We start from the raw sequence: 27,977 nt of genomic DNA on the forward strand, positions 1-27,977 counted from the left end.
CTCAGCCTCAGCTGGTGGAGAGGTCACAGGTGTGACTTTGGACAGTGCTCTCTGGGATGTCCTTGTTGGTAGCAAAGGAGTGCTGGCTGGTTTCTTCCTGAAGGTTTTAGGTTTCCCCTTTTCCTCTTTCTTCTTAGAAATTGCAGTCAGTAAGTCCTGTGGGCTGGGAGTTATATTTTCTTCTATAATCTCCTCCTGAGAGCCCCTTAAGGTACTCTCTCTGGCCTTCGTAGTCTGCTCCTGTTTATTTTTGCTGGGAGGCCTGGGGGTGCTTGATACAACTTCCAAGAGTTTTTAAGTCATTCCCCAATAGGATCGTACCAGGTACCTCCCTCTGCACACCTACATGTATCTTGACAGTCAGGTCATTGCACTGGATGAGAGCTGGTAACTGTGGAAGAATTTGGACAGGGCCTCCAGCAAGCTTAGTTAGGAATATGGGTGCCTTAGCAACATCCTCTTCCTTGAAAAATTATTAATCAACTACAGTTATGCTGGCCCCAGTGTCTCTGATGTCAGGGGTCTCCTGACCATTCACAAGAACACTGTCTTTGTAATAGTATTTAGTATTGTCTGGAATAGAGTTATACACATCTAAATTCTGTTGTCCCCACAGGCCCAGGGATGCTAAAGAAACACTGGCTGCGACTTTCATGGGTTCCTCAGCCAGTAAGTGAAAGTTTCCACTTGCCATTGGTACTTCATCCACTGGGGAGAAGGCTAAGGAGACAGTGTGGACCCCTGAAGGTTTACGCTTACATCTGGGATCCCCTTTCACATGGTCAGTTGACCCACACGCATAACATTTACCAAATGTCTTTATGAATGGGGGTTTGTTCTGACCTCCTTCTGGTTTGTCACCAGGAGGTACACTAGCCTGATTTGATTTCCCAGTGGCTTACCCTTGTTATTTATGTATGTGGCACTTTTTTGGAGTGGAAGTATTAGAATTTTCTTTGTTGTCTTTCTTGTGCTGCTTTCCCTCCTCCTTCATCTGAGTTACCATAGAATCCTTGTGAGTAGCCCTGTTGGCAACCCACAAGTCAGCAGCCCTTGCTTCCTTCTTTGGATGAATTTCCTTAGAGTCAGTCAAGTGCTGTCTTAGCTCAGGAGAGCAGGCATCATAAATAGACTTCAACATTAACAGATTTTTCATACCTTCATAAGTGTTAACACTGTAACCCTTAACCCATCCATCTACGTTTTTCAAACATTCAGTCACTAAGGTAGCCCAAGGGGTAACATCATGCTTTTTGAGGGTTCTAAACGTCTTAAAATACTCACAAGGGGTCTTCCTAAATCTAGCTATCAAAGCTAGCTTCACAGTTTCATACTCATTTCTGTCTATATCCCCAACTCCATTACCACATCAGTTGCAACAGGGGGTAGCCTAGAAAAAAAGCCAAGGAATCAACTGATTCCCTGTATAATCTTGAATCCCATGGTTATATTCAAAAGCAGCCAACCAATCCAAAATATCAAGCTTACCCTCATACATACTTAGTGCATCTTTGGGCATGCGAGGCCTCTTAGGACTGGAAGACCTAGAAGACTCTGAGAGAGAACCAGTTTCAAGAGACAACCTTTTCATTTAAAATGCTTGATTCAACTCCATTTCTGTCTCTGAGTTTAAGTTCTTGGTGTTTGGTTTCCCTTTGAGCTTGGATTCTTGTAACCTCTACCTCAAGTCTCATCCTTTCAAGTGAGACAAATTCAGGACTTAGGTTTGGACCTGATGGGGTCTCTGTGGTCAAAGGTTGAGGCCTATGAGCGGGTAGAGGTAAGAGAGGGCCTACATTCTGAGACTCTTCTGCCTCATCTAACTCATCCACAATATTGGAGCTGGGCTCTGACCTATTGTCATCCCCATCAACATTTTCCACATTTGCTGCAGGTGTGGGGGTTTCAGATCCACTACTCAGACTTTGGTATTCTAACAACTTTTCTATCAATTCCACCTTTTTGCCTTTTACAGTGAGATTCCTAGCTTTACACATATCTCTCAATTGATCAACAGTTAAAGTCACTAGGGTCTCCTGTCTGTAGCTTTCCATATCAGTCATGATAAAACAATTGCTTTACTAGTGTTCCTTAGCTTTGTGAGGGTTATTTGAACAAAGGTAAAAGTAGCACTCGAAATGTAACAAGTATACTTTATCCTCACCGCTGTACACCACTGTTAGGCAGAATCACATGCAGTACCCTTTGGAAACACTACATGCAATTAAGACTATAAGTGTAAGCACAATTTCACCTTTGGTACAAGCCTGTACTACACAGTAAAGTGGTAGCTATGGCTGAGCAGCCAGACTTATCTCAAGAGTTTAAGTGAGCAGTAGAACTAGTTACACAAAGGAAACACAAATACAGTGATTCAAATATACACTTACTCAAGGTTTCTTGGTAAAAGAATATACATTTATTTACTGTTAGTTAGAAAACATTACACTAGCACAAGCAGCTCAATATCACACACTAATAAACCACAAACACACAACCGATAAGTAAATGAACAAGTTTAGCTCCCCTAAAGTGTGAGCAAAATGGTATTTCAGATACTTTATAAAGGGGTTAAAAGACAAGGTTATAAGAATAGACAGCCCAAATACATTCATGGGCAGGGCAAAGGGTTTCAGTTAAGTACAACCAGCAATTCTTCTCAATAGGCCTGGGCCAAAGTCAATGGTTCAGAGTCTTAGTATAGGATAGCACAGTTCTGGTAGATAACGTTTAAGTCTTTGCCATGGAGTTTAGATGAATTTGGCTAAGCAAAAAGTTTGACAAATGTAAAGGGAAGGACAAGCCTTCGCAAATGAGGAAAGTCTCATGCACTTTACCTTGTTAATGAAGAAGAGCTGTAGCTGAGGCATTTGTTCCTGGCAGTTCGAGCAGATCTTGCTGATCCTGTGCTTCAGTCGTGGGGGCAAGAGGAGGATGTTGGGAGGTTCCTGCACTGCCCAGGGATGAGGCCAAAAGCTTTAGCAAGACGTCGGTTTAAAGTGTGAGTGCGTTAAAGTACGCAAAGCTAGTTTCCTTCCCTCTGGCTATCCGGTTTTTAAAAGCACTCTGATGAAAATTCAACCAGATGGGGATGGTGTCCTGCTGGCTTGCGAGTTGGTTGTTCCCACCAAACTCAAGGAAAGAAGTTAACCTTGAAGGGCAGTGCTCTTCCTTCAGCTTGTCTTCGGTTCTTTCATTCCAGTGGTCGACTCTGCTTTCCAAGTCCCATAGAACTGCTTTTAAACAGTTTTCCCCCATTCATTCCAGCCCGGCTGTCACTCACACAGCAGCCAAGCCGGTCAATCACACCAGAGTGCATTCAGGTCTCCTAGGAGACTAAGCATAGAGAGTTTCGGGCACCTCCCTCACATCATGTCCACCCCAGACACTCAGGCGCCAGAGGAGGGCTTCAGCGCGGAAGCCCGCCAAAGGCCAGTGAACAAAGGGACCAAACATGGTTTGGCGTGCAGAGACAAACACAAGAAGGACCTTTGGTAAAAGAAATGGCAAAAAAAGTCGACCTGCCACCAGCCATTTAAAGTAGAAAAGGGTACCATTTGACTGTTACATGAGTGTTTTGACTCAGGGGAAGCTAGGCAACCCCTCCAGCACTCTATAGTAAGATAGTGTGTGCTGGGTCAGTCAATTTAAAGAGACTAGTAAAGTCAATTTAACTTTACATGCTTTGAGAGACAGTAGTCAGTCCCAGAGAAGGTATTTAAACCTTGGGAAGCCTGAAAGACATCCCTGTGCCACTGCACTGAAGGTGCTGTGTGACACAGAGAAAAAGATGATGCCTATGGAGTTGTTTTAAAACTCCATAACCAAAGAACACAAAAATAAAACACACATCAAAATACATGGAAGAGTGGGAAAGAAAAGGCTTTCACTCTTCCCAGGTAAAAAAAATGTAATCCTAGAAATCCAGCAAAGTTGCTGGGTGTCTCAAAATGTGAGGGAAATTAGCACATATTGGGCCTCATTACGACTCAGGCGGTAAGGGTTTTAAGGTGGCGTAAACAGCGCCGACCCTTACCGCCTGAGTACGAGGTCCCTTAGCGCCATGGCGGACTTAACACCTGCTTTTAGCAGGTGTTAAAATCCATGGCGCTAAGGGACCATGGAGTTAATTACGCCACCGTAATTTACGGTGGCGTAATTAACGCCTTCCCCACTCCCATTATGCCCTATGGGGCAAAATGGGGATGGGGAAGGGAAAATGGGAAAATGTGGATTTACCGCCCTGCAAAGGTTGGAATGGGGCTGTAAGTCCGCCTACCACCATGGCGTAAACGTAGTAGTTTACGCCATGGTGGTAAAGTCACGGCCCAGGCGGTAACTTACCGCCTGGGTCGTAATGAGGCCCATTGAGAATTCTCCCTAACAATAGGCCATTTTGATTGGACATAGACTGACTAGGACTGTGTTTTCTTTATTATATATCACTCATTTTCATGGCCTGTCTGGAATCCAAGTTGGCAGTGAACCCATAGACCTAGGGCCCTTTAAGACGAGGTAGCAATAATTTGAGATGAATGGGTATGCAGAAGTTACTCAAGCATCAATAATCAAACCGACTCAGGAAGTTGTCAAGACTCGATGCTGTTTTATTTGCAATTGTCTAAAACAGGGAGTTACAACGAACATCAACGGGCGTTTGCTCGATTTTTCTCAGCGCATCTCATAAAAAACACAACTTTTATAATCAAGATTTGGCATACGTGATGTCACATTACGTGGCAAACTACAAAAACCTACTTGGGGATGTAATAGGATTACAGGGAACACCTATGTATATGTTCCATACTGACAGGGGAAGTGATTGGGTCTCTATTGTCAGTTGGGTAACTAAGCCCATCCATAGGGCAAATCATCTTTCGGGTCACTATAATGCTCAATACTTCATTGGTTATACAAACTATAGGGCTCTTTGATACATGGCCCTCTACCATTGGTTTGGTACCTTTGCACCCTTCTGGAATATTCCACATGCTGGCAACACACAGGCTACCATACCAGGTGCATGGAAGGTTGCGTGACCATGCTTTCCCTTCCAATTAGCCCCACATCCATCATCACTCTTGCAGTCTGCCAGTTAATTAGGCTTTGAACTTGGCCTTGTAGAAGCTCTCTGTGCCTGGGACATAAAATAAGTATCTTCTTGGTTTCGGTGTAGCTCAACCCAATGTCTATTTTGATCTGACCATGTGACTGGGAGACCACATTTTCATGCCTTTTGCAGAATTTAATTCCATGAAATGGTGAACTCTTGACACCTTCAGTGTTTTTCCATTCCATTTCAAACAGATGTTTGTTTCTTTCTCACGTTCACGTAAGTACTGGATGGACACCCAGGCACATGGTGGCCTCCTCTTCTTGGTGCTGGGCCAGCCAAGCCTTTCTTGTATTTCTCCATCGCCTTTAGTTATTTTCCAACTGCGCCACACTGAACACTCTTTCCAATCACTGGGTTTCAGCCTTGCATAAAGTGCATGGTGGAATATCCAGGTTCTATACATTCCTATGCATTATGGGAATTTTGACTCAAAGAGCCGTTGTCTAAATAAGGGACTACAATTACTGAGTGACGGGACTTAGGTCCATTTACCTGATTGAGCACCATAAGATCGTAATACAATACATCCCCGGGAGAATCAATCTGCCATATTGCCCATAAGCAGCATCTTTTTATGCTTTCTTGCAACAGGCACCACAGGACCATAAAGAAGTACTTCCACAGCAAATACCAGAGTTGTGCGCCCGCACATATCTAGCTCATGCCAAGAGTATTTTAAAGACACTTGTGAACCGAGCATTTATCACTAGACAGCACTATTAAGCTTATTTGGTGAAATCTCCTGAAGAATGTTCCATGTTCGTTATAAAAGAACAGAAACATGTTAATGAATAGAGTACAGAATATCAATTTGACCGTTGTGATCTGATATATTGATGTATGAGACACCTGCTATGTTTTGACAACTGACAATTGATTGTCCATATTTTATCTATTTCATCAATGCCAATTGTTGCATAACACTGCATTATTAGCAGTACTCTGTGATGGTTATACTTGGAGGTTTTTTAAGTTGAATTGCTATTGTATTTTGTTACATAATACATTTATTTTTATATGTATGGTGATGGACTGACAGGTTATCTTTCAGCAGCTTGCCCTGTCAATATCTTGTCTCTATCTTATGTTATTTTTTGAATCAATCCCCGAATAAAGATCGAGACCACGCTTAGTTATTGGCTTTATAAGTGCAAAATGGTATTTCCTCTATATCGCTATTAGACATTTGGTGTGCCATTGTCCCGCTTACAAGAAAGATGACCCAATGGAAATTGGGTACATTATGGGAGATGATTGGGAGGCAGAAGAAGAGAATCATGAAGAAATATAAGCCATAAAAAGTCTATTCATGTGAAATAGAGACTTTAAAACCATAATAATGGTGCATGGAAACCCAGTTCAAGCGTTAATCGACTTGGGGAGTAGACAAACAGCCATAAGACCCAATTTAATTTGCTTGATAAATCTTAAGAAGGTCCAGCCTGTTAAAGTCACTTGGGTACACAGGGATGAATACATTTATTATAGGACCCTAGTTATCATTGGGCTTAAAGGAAATACCACTAGAATGAATGCTGCTGTGATCCGAGGGTTACCCAAAGAAATTATTATTTGCACAGATTTCCCAAATTTTGATATGTCACACAGAAATTTGAATAAACCCTTACATCACTCATGCACACCTCACAATTCTTGGATTCAAACGAAATCAGTCTTAGATGGCCCAGTCTGGGACTGAAAAGCATGTGACTCCACTATGTATCCGGGGGAGGCTAATGGTGGAGTTGAGATAAAGGGAACTGGACTGGGAGGTCATGTCTTCAGGGAAAGGGTATGTGATGAATCCTATGGAATCCTCACTAAGCCTCTACCTAAAGTCTCCTCCCAGGTGGCCAGGGAAACGTAGATGAATTCTGATCCTGAACTTGGGGGTGGTGTTCTACGGGAGGATACCTGGGACATGAAAGGGCCCAGGATAGTGAGAGGACTCTCTGGTGTGAGACACAGTATTTGTCTTTCTCTAGGGAGGACAGCGTCTCAATACCAAAAAATGTAATGGCTTGTTGCCATAACATTCTGTGTTCCCCAACTCTTAATATCGGTAAAAACAATTATAAACACTTATGCATTGAAAGAAATAAAAATCCTTCTAAAGCCCTGGAGACTCATAGAGTTAAAAGCTCCCCTAACTCCAACATTTACAGTGAAAGAAAATCTGTGAATAATAACAATCCAAACCTCTATACAATCTAGTCTTGTGATTGATCCTTTTGCTACGCCTTTAAAGAATATCATAAGGAATGGAAATGAGTTTGAGACTGAGAATCAAACTACAAAAACTAATGTTGTCATTAGGGACTTCGAGTCCCATAATTCCCAAAGTACTGGGATGAAGAACAGGGATAAAGAGGAACAAAACTACAGCAGTAGTCACACTTGTTAATGGAAACAACCCATGCCTGAGGGAGACTGGGATGCTGAAACGCCCCCTCAGGTGCAGGCCATTAGTGAGCAGAGTGAGCATGGAGAGCAGTGTAAGCAGTGGACGCAGAAACTGTAGGAAAGAGAAGAAACTGGGACCACTGTCAACCAGAAAACAGTAGCCGGTCATGAGAGGGTCTTTGCCTCCAGAAGCCTTAATTGCAGAGGTCGTGCAGTGGCAACTGTGAAATAGGGAATCTTGCCCTCTGAAGACCTGTTTTGCTGAGTCTGTGCAGCAGGAAGCGAAAGTGCAGAGAGCTTTCTTCCACTGAGGGCTGTCTTCGGTGACCGGTGAGCACCAGAGAGCCTCCTGAGCAGAGGAATGTCTGAATACAAATGGTACGGCCGGCGGTGGACCAAAGCAACTGATTGCTGGGTCGCAAGGGGTCACTATAGCAGAATACATGTGAGCAGCAAGTGAATCAGACACGCACACCTTACCCGGAAAGTTCACCAGCTGATAGTGACACTGGAGTTCTCTGATACCGCTTACGTGCTCAATACAGGGATTTCCAGATTGAGAAACAATTGTGTGTCAGCGACATCAATAACAAAGGTAATTTTGAGTACTGAACTGTTACAAACAAGAGAAAACACTATTTCTCAAAACCAAATGACTGTATTTTTAAGCATGTGCGTTTATTGAGAACGCAGCCACAAGATAGGGAAACACTTAATTAAACCTAATACAAACATCAACTACCCAGGCCTAAAGAGAAAACAACCAAGGCAGTTAAAACCAACTGATATTGTCAAAGGCAGAAACGGACCAATGAAAGTTCCAAAGGTTGTAAAGGCTATTGCTTATATTTGAGGAAGTATATAACCGAAGCTGGTATAAACCCACATTGCTAATGCTAAGGAAGAAGTAGAATAAAACCGTATCCTTGTCAGGGTTTGGTTGATATTTCAGAGGGGAAGCAAGAATGGCAAGATAGCCGCCCTTCCGGAAAAGGTTGTTCAAAAGGAGCGGAGCATAACTTGCAGAGGTTTTGGAAAGTACAAAAGAGTACTTAAGAGCCCCAATATGAATCTTGCCTTCCCTGAAGAATTGCTTAATGTCTGATGTTGTAAAGTGTTGATCCTTCTAAAGTTGTTGTAAGCTGATCTTAGTTTGGTGGAACGCATTGGGGAACAATAGTGGCAAGGGGCAGCCCTTCTGGAAAGATTGTTCAGAAGGAAACACGCATAACTTGCAGAGGTTTTGGAAAGTACACCAAGAGCACTAAAGAGCTCAAATATGAAAATTGCCTTCCCTGAAGAATTACTTAAAGACTGCTGATTCAAGGGGATGAACACTGTAAAGCTGTAGTATGATGATCTTAACCACAGAGACACTTGTTGTTTGTGAATTACTATTTGTGCAGGCTAGTATACCTGCATAGCGTACTTGAAGTAGTAGGCCTGGCATGGGAGTAAACCAGGTGTGATTGATGTAGTAGGCCTGGCAAGGAAATAAACCAGGTAGAAGTTGATGAAGTGCTATGAAGTGATGTAAAAAAGTATTCTGGCAAACGTTCATTGCTGTTGCAAGAAATGTGTAAGAATGCTGCAGAAGTGTTTTTCACCTTAGAAATAATAAGTTCCGGCAAAGCATTCTGACAAAGACAATTTACTGTGTTACTGATGAACTGAGATACATGTTATTTGGGTACATAAAGAAGATTATTTCATATTACAAGAGGAGGAGAAAGAAACTTTGTGTTGAAAGCACGAGAGAGTCAGAACTTTCTGTTGCCAAGATGGAGTTACAAAGAACTGTGTTGGAACTTTGTTGCAAACCAGGATTGTCTTGTTTCTTTTTGGAACTGGGGAACAGAATCTTGCTTGAATCTGGGGAAGGGTAATTCACCCAGATCATAAAGAGAGACTTGTCATGTTGTGAACTTAACTATTATATTATTTTGTTGTTTTGAACTGCCATGTATTACCTTGCTGAGTTACTAAATGTATACGTTTAAGGGACAGATATCCTTTCTCAGAGTGTTTCCTTTAGTTTATTTTAGGCATGGAAATCCTCGTCAGGGTAGAGATAGTGAGGCGTTTGGCCAACCTTTTGAGTTAATAAAATGCATCTTTTGAAAAACCTTAACAAAGCTGTCTGCCTAATATTTCTGACCCCTCACTGTTCCCATTGAAGTATGCTGAATTTGTGTTTCTTTATATCTACACTTTTCACTTTTGAATCAACCCTTACACCTGCATTACCTAAATCTTTTGATCAGGCCTAGTCTTGTCCTGGGTACCCCACTATGTGCAATCTGTGACAACCCTTTCAGAATCAGTGCATTTATAGCTGCATACAATGCCCACTCTTCTTTCAAAATACGACAGATTCAACATGCTAATAATATAAAATACTGTATGTTATATGCAAAACATATATTTTGTCAGAGAACATCCCAACGAGAATGACTGACACAAGATTTCAACTTCTTTAGAAAAAGAACGTACTTTTAATTGATGCCAACTCAGCCATTACACAGTCCTTTCTCCATTTCTATTGTTTGTTTATTTTAGCATATGGTTTAGTGGGCTTTGGCACCCCAATAAACCCTGTGTAAGTGGCTCTACAGGGGTTGAGCACTACAGGTGGTAAATACATGTAATTACCTAATGTACCTGTGTAGCCAGGCAGAAGCAGACAATGCAACTTCAGAGTCAAAAATATTACCAGGATATATAAAATCCCAGATCTACATGCTGTTAGCAGAGGTCACTGAAGAGTAATTAACCAAAATCTTTGGATGTGCCAAAGCGCAGTACTGCTGACCATTACAATATATCAGTCCAATATCAGAAATAACCTCTGGGCCTCATTATGAGTCCTGTGGTAACTCTGACTTGTGAACTTTTACCGGCACCTAGCTTGCCAGTGCACCCAGGACATTATAAGTCACTTTGGACCGGCACGCTAGGTGCCAGTAAATGTTGTTCCCCATTCCTGTGGCGTCCAATAGGACTCCACGGGAATGGGTTCAAGGAAGCACTGGCACCGTTGATAATGGTGCCAGCACTTATGTCAAGAGTCTGCCTACCGTGGCCGATTTGCCCAGCAGGGTCAGACCTGACAGCGCAGCTGCCCCGGCAGGCAAACTTGTAATTTGCCAGTCCGGAACGAGGGGTGCTGGTGAGCTTACCAGCACCCTTGTTTCTGGACGGGCAATGTCGTAATGAGGCCCAGTCTGGCTGTACTAGGGTGCAGTAGCAAACTCTTTTATCAGCTTTTGTACATATAATAACAGCTATTCTATGAATGCACCCCTTGACACCTCATGCCCTTCTTACCAAAACGACGTATTATTAGATATATATTATATATTACATATTACGATTTTACTCCACCCCATTGCCAAAACCATAGTTGGGTGTTGCGGTCATGTGGGTGTAATTCAGCAGTAACACAAGTTACTGCCGCATTACCGCCAATTTTAGCCGCACCACCCAATCGCAATATGGCCCAAAGAACAAATCTTCATCTACCAAATGTATTGACATTGAAATAAATGTTTTCCGTGTAATCATTTCACAGTATGATGTCTTTGCTAAATGTAAAGCTTTGTGGATTTTTCCTTGAACTTTTCTGGTGGGAGAAGAATTTCTATTGCATGTTTGTTACAAACTCGTGATCGTAAGTGCTTCCACAATTATATATTTGGAATTATAGGTCTACTCATGTACGCTTTGTACTCAATTCTCCTAATGTACCCAGCAAGGTAAAGACATTTAAACGCCTGCCAAGTATACCAGATGAAAAAAATACTGACGGTCTTTGGAGAAGCGCCATTGGTGCCATTTTATCAAAGTGTCCTTTGCAAGGCGAGGGAGATGTGCTGAGTGACACATGAGATGAAGAAAACGTACCGTCTCCAAAGAAGTATGACAAATAGCAGACAGCTGAACCACCATTAAAATATGTATTTCCCTCCACCTGCCTATTAAAAGCAACGATGGTAGTAGGAGAAGACATAAAAGTGCATCTTTGGATACTAGTACACTTCCGTAGAGCTGTGCACCATGTTAAAGTGAGCATTAAGTAATATCTTTATATGTATGTTTAAGCCTGCTACTGGGGGTGAAAGGTCATTCAAATGTGTGATATCCTTTGCTAACCAGAAGTAAGGGTAGCAGTGTTTCATATGGATTTAAATTCCTTAGGAATTTATGCAATATAATACCAAATGTAAAACGACAGACATATAGTTTATAGTTCAGATCCTTGAAAATGATAAGATAATGATAATGGTGTGTTATTTATATAGAGCCTTAATCCAAAGTGCTATAAAAAAAACAAAAAGAAACGAAAAATTGAGTAAAAAACAGAGATCCTTTACTCTGAAAAAGAAAAAAAAAACAGTGCGTGACACGAGTTGCACCTAGTAGAAAAAACGTGTTTCTCAATACTTGCAATAGAGGGTTGAGTCTCTGCTTTGTGCCACTGCACTGCCGCTGTCCAGACCCACCAGGACTCCCCAAGCAGCAACTGGCAGAAGCAGCCTCGGTTGATAAGTGTTGTGGGGCCCATCACTGCTGCAGTAAAAGCTGGGCTGTATCTGACATATGCAGCCTGGTCAGGCTGAAACAAGGGACGGCCCCACCGTCGCTGGGCTGCCTCTGACATACGCAGCCGAGCCAAAGAAAAGTCTTTGGGGAACCCGCAGATGCTTCTGCTGCTGGCTCTCAGCCAAAGGAACACCTTGCCTGCAAAAGACATTACCGCGCAGAGGAGAGAGGAAAATGTACAGCAGCAAGGACTTCGAGACAGCCCTGGCCAGGCTGTTTCCAAAGAAAGGAATTAATACATAGGGCCTCATTATAAGTTTGGCACCGCCAAACTTGCGAAAATTTCCGATGCCCGCGAAATGGCAATTACCGGGTCATTATGGCCCTGCCAGAGCCGGTAATAGCCTATTCGCGGGCGCCTGAATGGAATGCTCCCCATTCCCATTTGAGCCCAATAGGGCTCAATGGTAATGGGGAGATCCGATGCACCGGCACTGTGCATCCGACACGCTCTGCTCGCGGGTGCCGGTACGGCTGCCAGGTTAGACCTGGTGGCCGTAATGGCACCCGTGAGCAAAACTCGTAGTTTGCCAGATCGGCAAACTTATAATGAGGCCCAAAGTGTTTTACAGTGCACTATTTAGAGACTTTTATGAAATCGCGCGCAAGTCCGCGTCTATCGATCCATGGAACACAATGCGCGTGGCTTACCCGGGACTTATGAGGAATCTGCGCTGGTCCAACACGTCACTGCGACACCACAAATGCCTTGCATGAGACTCCAAGGGCTGGCTGGGGCTGCGCAGCCATCTAAAAAGGGGGCGGAACATGTGGAAAGAGGAAGAACAAGCAGGCGTTATGAGGGACATTCCACGGTCCAACAATCGCACCACCCATACACACACAAAACAACCATATTCATGAAATTGAACAGGGATTGCCGGCGTGTGAAAAAGCATGCACAAATCCAGAAAGAGTTATGCCACATGATAGCAGGCATAAACATCAACGCGTACACAAAAAAATGCATAAAACGCATGTGTGAAAAACAAACGCACTATATAGCCACGATGAATGCACCATTTCTTGCAGCAGTCATCCTGGGGTGCTGCAGGAGGAGGAGGATGGCCAGGGCCCGGATCGTCCAGCCAAGGACCAGCCTTTTTGGGATGCCTGACGATCATGTCTATGCCAGGTATAATTTCCCCCTCATATCATCCTATACCTGGTAACAGAGTGGGAAGATGACCTCACATCACCCACCCTGTTCGCCCAAGCATTGAGCCCTTTGCAAAAGTTGCTCACTGTACTGCATTTTTTGACCACTGGCCCATTCCAGCAGATCATCGCCTTAGTTGGTGGCATTTCACAGCCCACGCAGTCACGCTGCCTGCACCAGGTGTTGGCAATAATAACTGCATGTCCTTCTGTCTGCCAACATATCTATAAGCCCAGAACACCTGCTGAAAGGCAGGCAGTCGTCCAGGATTTTTATGGGGTGGCGTACTTCCCAAAAGTGCTAGGTGCCATTTATTCCACCCATGTTGCTCTATGTCCCCCTCGAGCAACAGAGCATATCTACCACAACTGTAAACACTGGCACTCCATCAATGTCAGGTTGTGTGTGATGCCAAGGGCATAATTACTGCAGTCTATGACAACTATCCTGGCAGCACCCATGATGGTTACATCTTCATGATGTTCCCCCTACACTGGGCCCTGGAAGCTGGGAAGCAGTGCAACACATGGCTCATTGGTCATTGGTGAGTAGGAATGGTCATGCACATGCATGCATGTTGCACACAGACATATAGACACTGTCAACAAATGACAACTATTCACGCCGCTACAGGGGACAGTGCCTACCCTCGGATCACATAAATGTTGTGCCAATATGCAATATGCAACCCCAATATGCAATATTGGGTAAGATAAGAGGTAAGATAGAACACTGCCCATATTGCAACTCGGGGCATAGTGGAGCACACATTTGGAGTGCTCAAATCACGTTTCTGCTCCCTTGACCAATCTGGTGGTGTGTTGCTGTTAGGGAGAATTCTCCAGAATGGCTAATTTCCCTTACCTACTGAGTCCCTCAGCAGCTTTGCTGGATTTCTAGGATTTATTTTTTGCACTTGGTAAGAGTGTGAGCCTTTTTTTCCCACTCTTGCATGTGTTTTGCTGTGTGTTTTACATTTGTTTTGTTCATAGACTGTGGAGCCTCACCTACTCCATAGGCATCATCTTTTTACTGTGTGTTACAAAGCACATTTAGTGCAGTGACACAGGGTTGTCTTTTTCAGACTTCCCACTTTAAACTCCATTTTCTGGTACTGACTACTGTCTCCCAGAACATGTAAAGTTGCCATTGACTTTATTAGTCTTTCTAAATTCACAGACCCTGTACATACTATCTTCCATAGAGTACTGGAAAGGGTTAACAGTTATCCCTTTTTGTCTTTGTCTCATGGAACATCATTTTGTTCCCCTTTCTTTAAGATTTGCCTGGTGGCAGTGGTATCTACCATAGTTTTACTACCGCAGTCTATGGGCCTCATTACGACCCAGGCGGTAAATTACCGCCTGGGCCGTGACTTTACCACCATGGCGTAAACTATGTTTACGCCATGGTGGTTGGCGGACTTACCGCCCCATTCCGAGTTTGGCGGGGCGGTAAGTCCCCAATCCCCATTTACCCTTCCCCATTCTCATTTTTACCCCATAGGGCATAATGGAAGTGGGGAAGGCGTTAATTACGCCACCGTAAATTACGGTGGCGTAATTAACTCCATGGTCCCTTAGCGCCATGGATTTTAACACCTGCTAAAAGCAGGTGTTAAATCCGCCATGGCGCTAAGGGACCTCGTACTCAGGCGGTAAGGGTCGGCGCTGTTTACGGCGCCGTAAACCCCTTACCGCCTGAGTTGTAATGAGGCCCTATGTAAATAGCCTTGGTACTGTTTTAGGCTAAGTTAGTAGCCTCGAACATAAATCCGCTGGACCCCATTTACTTTTATTTGGTTCTGGCTGAGTTCATTCACCATTTCATTTTGTAAAGGTCTTTCTCGTGTTTTACTCTGCGTGCCAAACCAGGTTTGGTTCCTTTGTTCGCCGTCCTTTGGTGGGCTTCTGTACAGAAGCCCTCCTTAGGCGCCTGAGAGTTTGGGTAGACAGGATCTGAGGGAGGGGTTTTAGGACCCCTGCACAGGGTTCCCTTGGAAACCCAAGTCACACTCTTGTTTGATTGTCTAGGTGACTGCCCTGCAAGGACAGCCACCCTGCTGTGTGATTGACAGCCAGGCTGTCTGAATGAGGGGAAACTGCATAAAAAGCAGGTCTCTGGGACTTGGAAGGCAGAGTCGCCACTGGATCGAGAGAACCAAAGAGAAGCTGAAAGAAGAGGACCACTACCCCGACTGAACCTCCCGGTGAAGCCCTGCTGCGGGTCCGAATCTCCAAACTTCGACGACAGAGAAGATCTGGAAGTAATCTTCTTCCCTTGAGCTGCTGGGACCAACCAGTTCGCCAAACACCAAGCAAGGCCTCCCTCCCCTGGTCGAATTTGCTGTGCACAGCTGCAGTGAACCAGATAGCCATGAGGACCGGACCTTGTTTGGGTTTTAAGGAGCACACCTTTGATTTGTTGCTTTGCTATGCTGCTGGTTTCTTTCCTGGGCAGTGCAGGACCCTCCAGTTTTCCTCCTTCGTGTCAGTCCGACAGTCGCGTTAGGAGCCGTGAGCCTGCGTGAGATCTGTCAAGAATGTCTGCCTCAGCTACAGCATTCTTCTTCTTCTAAGGTACTGTTCAAACCCGGTTGTTCGTTCCGTCCGACCGCTGTGAAAGTGTTTTAAATCTTTCGCCAATCCGAGGGCTTGTCCTTCTCTACTCCTTCAAGTAACTTTTCTTCCGACCAACTTCGTTTCAAACTCTTGGCAAAGACTTAACTGCAAACTACTCTGAACTGTGTGATCCTCTGCAAAGACTCTGAACCACTAACCTTGGCCCAGACCTCTTGATTTGAATCCTCATTGTAGCATGCCTTTTCTAGATTGCCCTGCCTACTAACTTGTTGGTGCTGCTTAATTTTGTATAACTTTGTCTTTCCCTCTCTTTTAAGTTGCTGGAGTGCCATTTTGCTCACCCTTCATTTTGAGCATAACTTGTCCAGAATTGTTTGGGTGTGGTGTAGTATATTAAGAGTGTGAATTTTGTGCTGTTTTACTTAGTAAACTATTTTACAAATGAATGTGTAAATAAATATATATTCTTTTACTCAGAAACTTTGAGTCAGTGGGCCTCATTAGGACCCAGGCGGACTTCGCGGTGCTAAATGCACCGCGAAGCATGGCGGAAAGCCGCCGATAGCGCCATGGGGGTTGGCGGATTTACCGCCCCATTCCGACCTCGGCGGAGCGGTAAATCCCCAATCCCCATTCTGCCCTTCCCCATTCCCATTTTTGCCCCATAGGGTATAATGGGAGTGGGGAAGGAGTTAATTACGCCACCGTAAAATACGGTGGCGTAATTAACAACGAGGTCCCGTAGCGCCATGGTTTTCTCCGCCTGGTAAAACCAGGCGGAAAAGGCCGCCATGGCGCTACGGGAACTCGTAGTATGGCGGAGAGGTACGCCATGCACTACGCTGGCGTAACACCCTCTCCGCCAGGGTCCTAATGAGGCCCAGTGTCTGTTTGAACCATAGGAATTGCTGTCATTTGTGTAACTTCTGATCCTGCTCACTTTACTCTTGAAATAAGTCTGGCTGCTCAGCCATCACTACCACTTTACTGTGTAGTACAGGCTTTACCAAAGGCCAAAGGTTAATTTGTACTTGCACTTGTAGTCTTAATTGTGTGTGGTGTTCCCAAAGTGTACTGCATATGATTATTCCTAACAGTTGCAATATGCTAAGAACACAAAGGGAGGTGTGAGGGAAAAATCAATTTGCCCTGCTCGACAAGCTAAAACCCTCAAAGATAGGTATTAAACTTTAACTAACACATCAGAGCTTGTAGGCAGTAATGTATTGCAGAAAAAGGGTACTATTTCCTCATGGGCTCACAAAAAAAGTGCTCTACTATTGAGCATCACTGGTAGATTTTGGAAAATTAAACCAGCTACCAGTGCAGTTGTTAGCACAAAATATAAATTTGTATTAATCTAAAGAAAATTAAGTTTTATAAGACAAAACACATTCAATTGTTTGTCAAACAATACATGGTTGTGCAATGAACAGCAGATCCTGCAAAAAAACAATAGTAAAGATGGAAGTTCACTCTACTCCACAGAAAATGATGAAAACTAGATCAATACAAATTTATAATCAAAGAGCAAATGTTAATATTCAATTCTCTCAAATAAAACAACAGTTATTATACTCACAGTCAAAACCAAATCATACTCATTCAACCCAACATGTTTCATTCCTCACAATCTCTTACACAATTAGTCAATAGCATACAAAAATGACCACAATGGTGATTGTTCTTTTCAGAAGCCAGAAGATTGATCCGGGCTGCTTAAGGGTCCATACCAATTCTTCCAAACTTCAATGCGCATATATATTGCTGTGCACAGGGAGGATAATTGTGCTCCTTGCCTGGAAATCGAAACGAAACATAGGTATTAATAAACCTTATGTCCACAAAGTTAATTCTTCTTACCAAACTCACCAGTCATTGGCGAGAATTAGCAGTGTTAAGATTACACCACAGGTTTCTTAATTTAAAAGAACACAAGCTTGACGGGACGAAAACAGCAACTGTTATCACACTTTTCACAATCAGATCATAATCAGATCGACAAGTATTGTATTGTTTATTTGTTTATAGAGCATGCCATGCTCTCATGCAACTGGGTGTATTAAAAGTTGGATTGTAGTGGTTACAGGTAATAGGTTCAAGTTGAAATCTAGATGTTACAGGTAATAGGTACATCAAGTGAGGCACATATTCAGGATATATAAAGTTGAATAATTAGTGGTGTATTAAGCAGAAACTTACAATAACATTTTAGGTCATCATTGATACATGAATCAAGGAAGTAATCAATGGTCTCCTGAGCGTAACCACTGCTTAACATTGGTCTTAAAAGAATGGAAAGAGTGTAATGCTCTGAAGTTGTCAGGAAGGGAGTTCCAGGGTTGTGCCGCCATGATTGGAAAGCTAGAGCCTCCTGTCTTTTTGAGTTTGAAGTAAGGGATTCTCAAACTATTGGATTGTGCCATTCTAATGGGTTGCTCTGAGATGTGTTTGGTGAATCTGTCCGTCAGATATATGGGAGCCTTGTTAGATGGACATTTGTATGTAATGGTAAGTGCTTTGAGCTTAATTCTGTCAATTATGGAAAGCCAGTTAATAGAATGGCTTCCGTGTGAGATATGCTGCGATCTTGGAATACCTAAGGCAGTCTTAAGTCATTATTTTGGAGTGTTTGGAGTTTATTAGTGTTGTGTTTGGTTGTGCCCAGGAATAGTGCGTTACAGTAATCCAACTTGGATAAAATGAATGCACGTACAATGGTAGTACAGTTCTCCGGCGATAGGTAAGGTTTGCATGCATAGATCAATTGCAAGTATAGCTGGTTGCAGATGCGGTAGCATTTACTTGTTTGTTGAGGTTGAGTGCTGAGTCCAAATAGAAACCTAGAATTTTTACTTCATTTGCGACCTTGATTTTTATTACATCAATAGTGATGGAGCTATATTGAGAGGAGAGTTTGTTTAGTCTATTGGAGGACCCAATGTTTAAAAGCTCGTTTTTTTCATCACTGAGGCATAAGCGATGAGTGGCCATCAATGTTTGTATAATTAGATACATTTTGTTGATCAGGTCCACATCTTTATCATAGTCTCCTTGAATGGGGATGAGGATCTGGGTGTCATCAGTGTAGTTGGTATATGAGACACCCAGATGGTCAAGTATATCGATGAGAGGCTTTGTAAATATATTATACATGGTAGGGGAGACGCATGAGCCCTGTGGCACGCCCCATGTGATGGGTACTGGGTGAGCAGCTGAGGAAGGAGAAAAAACTCTTATAGATCTGTTATCTAAGAATGAGTTTATTGAAGTGGTAGCTTCCTTGGAAAAGTGGGTGGTCGATTTAAGGTGGTTACACAGGACTTTGTGGTCAACAAGGTAGAATGCGGTAGATAAATCCAAAAGGAGGAGAATGGAGGCTTCACTTGTATCTTTTTGGTCATCCAGTTGGTTCTTTAAGTCGAGGAGGGCAGTCTCAGTCCTGTGCCTTGGCCTAAAGCCTGATTGCTGGGAGTCTAGAAGGTTGTTGATCTCCAGGTAGGATTGGATCTGGAGATAGGCAGCACGATCCAAAATTCTAAGGAGAAATGGTACAGTCATGATTGGCCTATAATTGGTAGGGATTCTAGGGTCCAGGTTAGGTTTTTTTTAATAATGGTAGTACCCAGGCATCTTTAAGGTTGGTAGGAACTGAACAAGATTTGAAGGAGGAATTGATGAAAATGGTAACGAACAAAGCTCTGTCTTTGGCAGCTTCTTTAATATTTGGTGCAGGCCAGGTATCTCCAAGGCATCGGGAAGTTTTGAGGGATGTGATGATGTTTACAGTCTCAGTTGTAGAGATGGCTCTAAATTTGAACTGGCTGCATGTTTTTTTTTGATAGTTCGCAATTTCTTGCAGGCTGGCTTCTTGAGTATCTAAGGCGATCCTGTGTAGAGTTGTTTTTTTGCTGTAATTTTGTCCTGGAGCATAGACATTTTGTTACAGAGGGCATCTTGGATGTCGGTACACCAAGTTTTGCTTTTAATGCATGCGTCATTGGGAGCAATCAGGGATTCTAATTCTCTTAGTATGGAGAAGATTTCCCTAGTATAAGAGTTGGCTTCTTTGATTCTTTCATTGAATGTCTCTTTTTTTGTTTGGATAATTTCTTTTTTGTATCTACCTGTAAGTGATGTAAGTAGTTTCTTTTATTCTGTTCAGTCTGGTTGCTTTTCCAGCAGGATTCAGCCAGTCTTTTCTCTAAGTGAAGGGCTTTAAAACAAGGGGTGAGCCAGGAGTTCAAGTGAGCTCGAGGTTTTTCTTTGCTAAGCTTCAACGGTGCAATGACCTTTGATAGCTGAGTTGATAGTATTATTGTATAGATCAACCAGGTCAGTGGGGTCTGCAGATAGGTGGATAGGATTAGTTATGGGGTTGGGCAAGGGTAAGAGGTTTGTCACTGTTATGTTCTTATTGCATCTGGTTAGGGCCTATGGGGCCATAGGCTTTGCTAAAGTGGTTGGTAGGCTGTCTTGGATCGTGAATGAGATCAGGTAGTGATCTGTCCAGACACAAGGTTCAGTGGTGGATATGCAAGATGTACAGTTGATATCTGCAATCCAATCTAACGTGCAAGATTTAATGTGAGTAGGTCCGTTATTCCTAATAGTAAGGCCTGCTTCAGTAATAGTGTTTGCTAAAATGGTGGCATTAGGGTCATTAGGATCATTTAGGCCTAAATTGAAATAACCCATTAGGATTATTTGGGAGCCAGGTTTGGTGTTTGTATTTAATACAGGCATCCTTTAGTGGTTTCTCTGTCTCGTCTGATAATAGTGAAGTTTGTAGGGACAGCTAAGTAGAAGCTGCTTTGTGGAGTCATGTCTCAGTGACCGCTAGGAAGTCTAGCTGGTTGGATGTGATGATGTCGGCGATTTCAGTAGCGTGGGCCACAAGGGATCTGGCATTGATAAGGGCTCCCTTGATTTTCTTTATTGTGATTTTATTCTTAGGTACTGTAGTAATAGGGCGAAGTGAGCTGAGCTCCCTGTTCAGTGTGGGTTTGAGGTTGCGGGTGTTGGGTGTGTGTAGCCTCAGTGAATGCTGAGTGTTCCCTGTTATGGTGGTTAGTGAGGGTGAGGTGAATCTGGATCCTAGCCTGTAGTTCCTCCACTTAGTAGAGCAGGGCTGGTTAGGCTTAGGTTTGCTGGCATATTGTAGGATCCATTGGGTAGGTGTCAGTTCAGGCGTGTGTAGTAGGTCTTCATTAGTGGGGCTGGATTCCTTTTGTGTCCGAACTATGGGCGGCAGGAAGTAGGTTGGCTTGATAAGGTTAGATGGGGGTAATGTTTTTCTTAAAGAAGAAGAGTTGAGAGCAGTAGACATCAAGGTGGTATTGGCTTTCAATGCTAAGGATGGCATGGTGCAGATGAGAGCCTTGGAGGTTGGGAGAGGGAGGCAGGTTAGGATAGCAGTGAGCACTGTAAAGATGACAATTTCTGGCAAGGCATAGATCATAACTACACAGGAAACAGGCTGTCAGAGGCTGTCAGAGGTACAACAGTAGTCAAAGTTAAAAGTTCTAAAATTCAACGAATGGTCAGTTTAGTGCTGGCAATTTAGCAGGTATAGAGTGAATACACAGGATACAACTTTCAGGAGTACACAGATAAACAGGAGAGTACTTGCTAATGATGGGTATGGAATTAATGTCGTTAGTGAGGGTAGCAATGCCCGACGTGGGCTAAGTAGCTTGGTGCCGCTCTCAGGGATTTATCTCCTATTATGCAAGAAGTACTGTTAAGGATCGTATCGATCTCGCGCTGGAATGGCTGCAGATGTCTGATGGGGGCACGTTAACTAACACAATTGAAGCATTACTGGGGCACCGTTAAACATAACAAAAGTTGAAGCATTGCTAAGGCACAGCTGAGCGTAGCATTACCAATTGGTTCTAATATGTTATGGGCAGTAACAAAGGCAGATGTACTTTTTGTATTGCAGCGTGCATATCGAGTCACAGCATTAACCACAGGCAGTTATACGATGCTGTCAGGGAGTAATCATCAGTAACATGTTGATGGCACCAGATAGCAGCCAACATTGACACAACCGGACTAGGCTCGATCTATAGGACTGTAAGACTACAGGCGGATATATTGCGAATACACATTTGGGAGTATACAGTCAATACAATTGCCAAGTGCAGTTGTTAGATACAGGCGCATAATATAGGTGGATTCGTAACAATATGTTATGGAATAGCAATGTGGAGGTGGTTAGTAGCGGTTCGCTAGATAGGCAGGCAATTTGCCATGTGGCGACAGTGCGGACGGTAGTTCCGAATATATTTATAACTTGCCACAAGGTAGATGTACAGGATCAGCGTTCATTCGATCACCGTTGATGCGCTGAGGATGTGGGGAGGGCAGCGCACATCAGGGTTCGTTACGCGCCTAACACACGCGAGACGGGGGAATGTGTGGATAAGGTTGCAGATGTCAGCACTCATGGACATGGATAGGTACAGGGGGAACAGATGGGTACAAGAATAGCAAGGGGAGGAGTGCTTACTGCTGGGAAGGATTGAGTGGAGCAGGGTGGCTGGCCCCTCAGCCCTAGTGGCCATGACAGGCCAAGACAGGCGCACAGCCTTAAGTACCTGGCCTTCGGTGTAGCTGGCCGGTTCATGCCTTCTGGGGCCCTTTGAAAACGAATAAAGACTGCAAGGACCAATCTGTGGTCACAGCGTCACGTTGCTCGGCAACAGCTTCAAAACGTATTGGCAGCAGCCATTTTAGGAGCACTGCACCTGGTATTCTACGGCAATTCAGCTGTTCTGAGTGTCGCTGTAACTGTAGAATGCAGCAGCAGTGGATAAAAGGGCAAAAACAGGCAGAAGTTGTTTCTTGTTTCGTGTGGTAGACTTTCCGATTTAACAGGTACTGCAAGAAGAGACCATCTCCGAAATCAGAAGACAGGCACACTGGCTCCCTGTCAAAGAGAGAATCGTCTTCAAAACTCTCGCCCTCACCCACAAATGCCTTCACGAACTTGCCCCTCCATACCTGACACACAGAATCACCAAGCACACTGCCACAAGACCCTTAAGAGCGCGTTATGCCAATACGATTGTCACGCCCATGACGCGTAAGGTGCGCGCTGGTGGCTCCAGCTTCCCCACCCAGGCAGCCATGCACTGGAATGTGCTCCCACCCCATTTAAGATTGATCGAGTCACACCAAGCTTTTCGCAAAGCCATCAAAACCAGGCTCTTTGTTTCAATTGTCTCTCGCCCCACTATGAATATGCAAATGTCAGTTCCTGCATCTGTGCTTGTTCCTGTGCAACTATGAGACCTTCGGTCACCTGTCTGTAAATCATAAGTCCTTCATTTTCTGTAACAGCGCCTCGATGCCTTATGGGCTGCAAGCGCGCTTTACAAATGCAAATAAAAAATAAATAAATAAAAATCCTGCGCAGAATGGACCAGAGTGACTGATGCTCCAGACCTAACAGTGATTGTGTCTTAGTGGGCTGTGGGGACAGTACCTTACCTGCGTTTATTAGCTGTTGTAAATATTTACCCAGAGGGCCTTCGAGCTGTAATTTGATCCTCTGATGAACGTTTAGGGTATACCTCTTTGTTCTCCTTACCCACCAACAAAGCTACGGACCTTTACACCCCCTGAGTCTGTTGTAATCTCCTGAATTAATTCTGTATTTGGCACACTGAATGTATTATTTTTGGTCTTTGTTTTCGTGCTTGTATCTATGTTGTTTGGTTTTGTAAGCGCCCTTAAGCGTTTGGGTACCCTGGCTGCGCTATATAAATTAAATAAAGTAAAAGTAAAGTAAAAGTTAGTATTGACTATTCTCGGCTATAATTCTAGACATTCAAGTGTACCAAGATTGAAGAAGTCTAGAGCACACAGTTGGAGTCAGCAAGAGAATGCACCACTAGCCGTCTGCAGGATCTTTGTGGCAGCATGTGTCCTGCACAATGTTGCAACACAGCGTGGCGTTCCAGTGGACATGGTGGTGGCACCCCATCCACACCCACAGGTCCGCTGCTTGCCTATGATTGGGCAAAGGGCACGTGGAGAGGCTGCATATACCCAGCTTGTGCAATCATATTTCACCTAAAATCCCTCCTGTGTGGAGTGCACACAACCCCGTTACATCCCAGGTGCCATTCAATGATGACAATGGGCCAATCCACTGTGCCCTCAACACCACCCTCAGAGAGTGCTCTTGGAAGTACTAAATTGTGTGCATCCCTTGGATCTAAAAGGGCTTTCATCTTGTGTTTCCAAAAGAAACACTTTGAAGAGGGAGTATGCAACTACCACCATGCCAAGCAATCAATTAAATCACCTGTTTCACCAAAACCATCCAATATGAAATGCAAAACCATAAATAGACTATGGTATGGTATGTTATGGTATGGTAAAGTGTATTCATAAACGGCATATACACAAGGCAAGTGTTTCAAAGCACTCAAGGAAGGATGGAACAAGGGGAAAAAGAACACTCGTTCAGAGCCCTTGAAATTCTCAAACGATAATAGTCTGTATAGGCAGAGTAAGTCCATATTATGTAATTAACAGTGGAGGTAACAGTGAATACGTCTGACAATGATTCTACAGTTTTACCAAGTGCATGAATGTGCCACCATGCAGGGAGTGAGGACAGGGTGGAATAGACAGACAATCTACAGGCATGGTGCAATCAGATTGAGCAAGTATACAGATGTTTACTGGGGAGTGGTAGGTGGAGGGTGGGAATAAGTTATGGGGGGTCCAAGTGCATCCAGTTGGTGGAGGCTGGGGTAAGTGCAGTGCCGATGAGGTGAGTGCAGGGCCCGGAGGCAAGTGCGCAAACACTGGTGGGGGTGCCAGGGACCTGTGAGACGCTGAGGTATATCAGGCAACCAGTCAGCGAGCTGTACGGAAAAAAAGGAGGGAGAGAGGGATAGAGAATAGGGATAGGTTAGCAGGGAACAGGGAGAGAGAAGGAAGAGTAGAAGAGGAAGGTTTCTGGAACTTAAGGAGATCAGGCTCCAGACAGAGGGCAGCAGGGAGGCTATTCCAGAGGAAGGCCCATGCTGAGGATAAAGATCTCCCTCCAAATCTCTGCTTGGAGAACTGGCTCACTCGAAGAAGGTTGGGGGTGCATGAGAGGAGTGCTTGGGAGGGACAGTATTTAGGTAGGCATCAGTGCAGATAGGTAGGTGCCAGGCGCCAGAAAGCCTTGTGGACATTGCAGGGGTTCTTACATTTGACCCTTGCAGACACGGAGAGCCAGTGGAGGGATTTCAGTGCCAGAGCGATGTGGTCCCTGGTCTTGAGACCAAGGATAAGCCTTGTGGTTATGTTCTGGATGAGTTGCAGAGGGCGCAGAGTAGAAGCAGATAGGTTGATAAAGAGGCAGGTGCAGTAGTCCAGCCTGGAGATAACCAGGACTCTGGAGACAGTGACCCACTGGCGGAAAGTGAGAAAAGGTAGAGTACCTCTGAGGAGGTGTAGCTGATAGTTATACTTTTTAGAGTTGTCTGAAATGTGACATGAGAAGGAGAGAGTGGAGTCGAAGATGACCTTGAGGTTTTTTAGCCTTGCAGGTGGGTGTGGCTGCATGGAAAAGGGAGTCTGTCCGGAGTGAAAGTGGTAAAGCTGTAGCAGGGGTCCCAATGCAAAGGATATCAGTCCTGCTGGTCTTAAGGCAGAGGTTGTTTGCAGCACACCATGACTGAATCGTAGACAGACAGTCAGATATGAGTGAGGAAGAGGAGGCTGCTGAAGGTAGCCTGAAAGAAAGTTGTGTGTCATCCATCTAACACTGGAAGTTAGAGGTGAAAGTGGCAATGTACACGTTGAAGAACCAGGGGCATAGGTTAGATCCCCGGGGAATGCCACCGGTTGAAAGAGTGAGAGAAGATGGAAATGCTTTGAGTTCCACCTGGGATGGCCGGTCAGAAAGAAAGGAGGTTAATCATGCCAGAGCCTGATCTGTGAACTCTGTGCACCATACCCACTTATTTGTCCCCTTCTGCTGTGGTGGAACTGATTAACTAACTTACCGGTCAAATGTGTAAGCATCGATAAATCCAGAAACATGTCAGAGCTGCAAGCCATACATGGCCTCAGCTATTTACATGTACCCAATCTTCAACAAGCTCAAATTACAATATATGAACATATGTCCCAAAGTGTGTATGATGCACACAAACATGTCCCTATTGTGGGGTGTACAAATGAAGTGCAGTATATACTGAAATTTACATCAAGATTCTATAACGATCAATATAAAATAACATTTTACCTGTCCCCTTGGCATGCAGTTGATAGTCAAATTTCATTCCATGAAATAACCATCATTCCCTGATGTAAGGATCTACAGACAAAGAACAAAATGAAACATATTTCAGCTAACACATACATGCCCAAAAGAAACCGAAGAGCCATTGGCACCACTCAGTGACATCGAACACATGCAAACAACAACTACAAGACCACCATCAACATGTATCCCAGCACACATGCACAAACACCTGCACACTGCATGCAAATCAAACACACAATACACACACACTGAAAACCAACAACATTTCCCACACCACATGTCCCCCTCAATGACATACAGCAAATGTGCATGCAACAAATCCCCATTCATTACAAAATGTCACATACACAATGCACACATCACTCAACATGCTGCATGAAAATGTGAAGACAGTACATATGCAGATAATTGATCACAACAAAAAGCTGGCACACCCCTGGAAGACTACCAATGCCAGGATAAGGCTGGCCCTCACCTGTATAGTATTGGAACAGTGCACTGCACACAGTAATGGGAGCACATTATCAATAAACAAATGTGTTGTTCATTTGTTAGGCACTCATCAAATAACCCCAAATGTTTCCAAGTGCACACAGTGCAACAAAGCGGGGACAGGGAAAGGTAGCCAATGAATTACTAACAGAGATCAATAATACAATCAATACTACAAAGAAACCATGACAATAACTGAGAGGGAAGACAAACCCACAATACCTTGTGAGTGTTCACAACGTGCAAGTGTACAGGTCAGTGTGATAAGGAAAAAGGTTCTGATTAGTTCATGGAGAACATCTCAGAGTGAAGTTGCCAGAAAATAATAGAAATGTATAATATAGGGCGCATGTCCTGATATGTCCAGGTGGGTGATTAGTAATAAAGAAAAAATTAGGATGGGAGATCAAAACAGCAAGATTTGTGGATTAATGTATTTAATCTCAAAATAGTAGCATGGTGTTAGGTATTGCTTGATTGCAAGGAAACAGACAACAGACAAATTTTACAATTTAACAGTTGGGGGTACTACTGTGTACCAACCTCTTACATATTGAGGGTATTTGCCTCATATTTGTGCACATTCTCTAAAGGACAATTCGACATTACAATATAAACAAGAGTGAGTGCTCGCCAGGACCACTGATGGTCCATGGGTGTCTTAAAACAAAAGACACAACAAGTGTAAACAGAAAAGTAGGACAAGGCGTTGTGTCGCAGATTGACACTGTAGTGTTTCGGCCATCTGTAGCAGTAGATGGGAGCCAGTTGATGGCCCGGCCTTCTTCTGGATGGGGTGAAGGGTAACTCTGTCCGTGTGGTATCGTCAAAGAAATGATGCAGCGGTAAAGCTACTACACAATTTCCCTCAGCGTTGTATGATGGAGACTGGTGGGGCGATGTAGGAAATACACTGCTCTGTGGGTCAGAGTGTTCGTCACTCTGCAAGTTCTGGGTCCAATTGGATTGGCCAGGGTGTGGCAGCACCCGTAAGTGGCGTATTAGATCAACAGTTTTGGATTGATTGCGAGGAATCTGTACGCCCAACTGTTAAATTGTAAAATCTATCCGTTGTCTGTTTCCTTGCAATCAAGAAATACCTAATACCATGTTACTATTTTGAGATTAAAAAAATTAATCCACAAATCTTGATGTTTTGATCCCCCATCCTGATTTTTTCTTTATTCCAGAAAATAATAGTTACATGTAAGTGCAACCTCACGTGGTGAGGCTCAGTGTGAGCAATTTCAGTATATACACAGTTGATTAGATGATACCTGTGGGTGGGTCAGAGCACCAAGGACACATAAGGGCAATGGACATCAGGCACGCTACTGT

This window comes from Ambystoma mexicanum, chromosome 9 (genome assembly GCF_040938575.1).
Source record: "Ambystoma mexicanum isolate Mex_15411 chromosome 9, UKY_AmexF1_1, whole genome shotgun sequence".
Lineage (NCBI taxonomy): Eukaryota > Metazoa > Chordata > Amphibia > Caudata > Ambystomatidae > Ambystoma > Ambystoma mexicanum.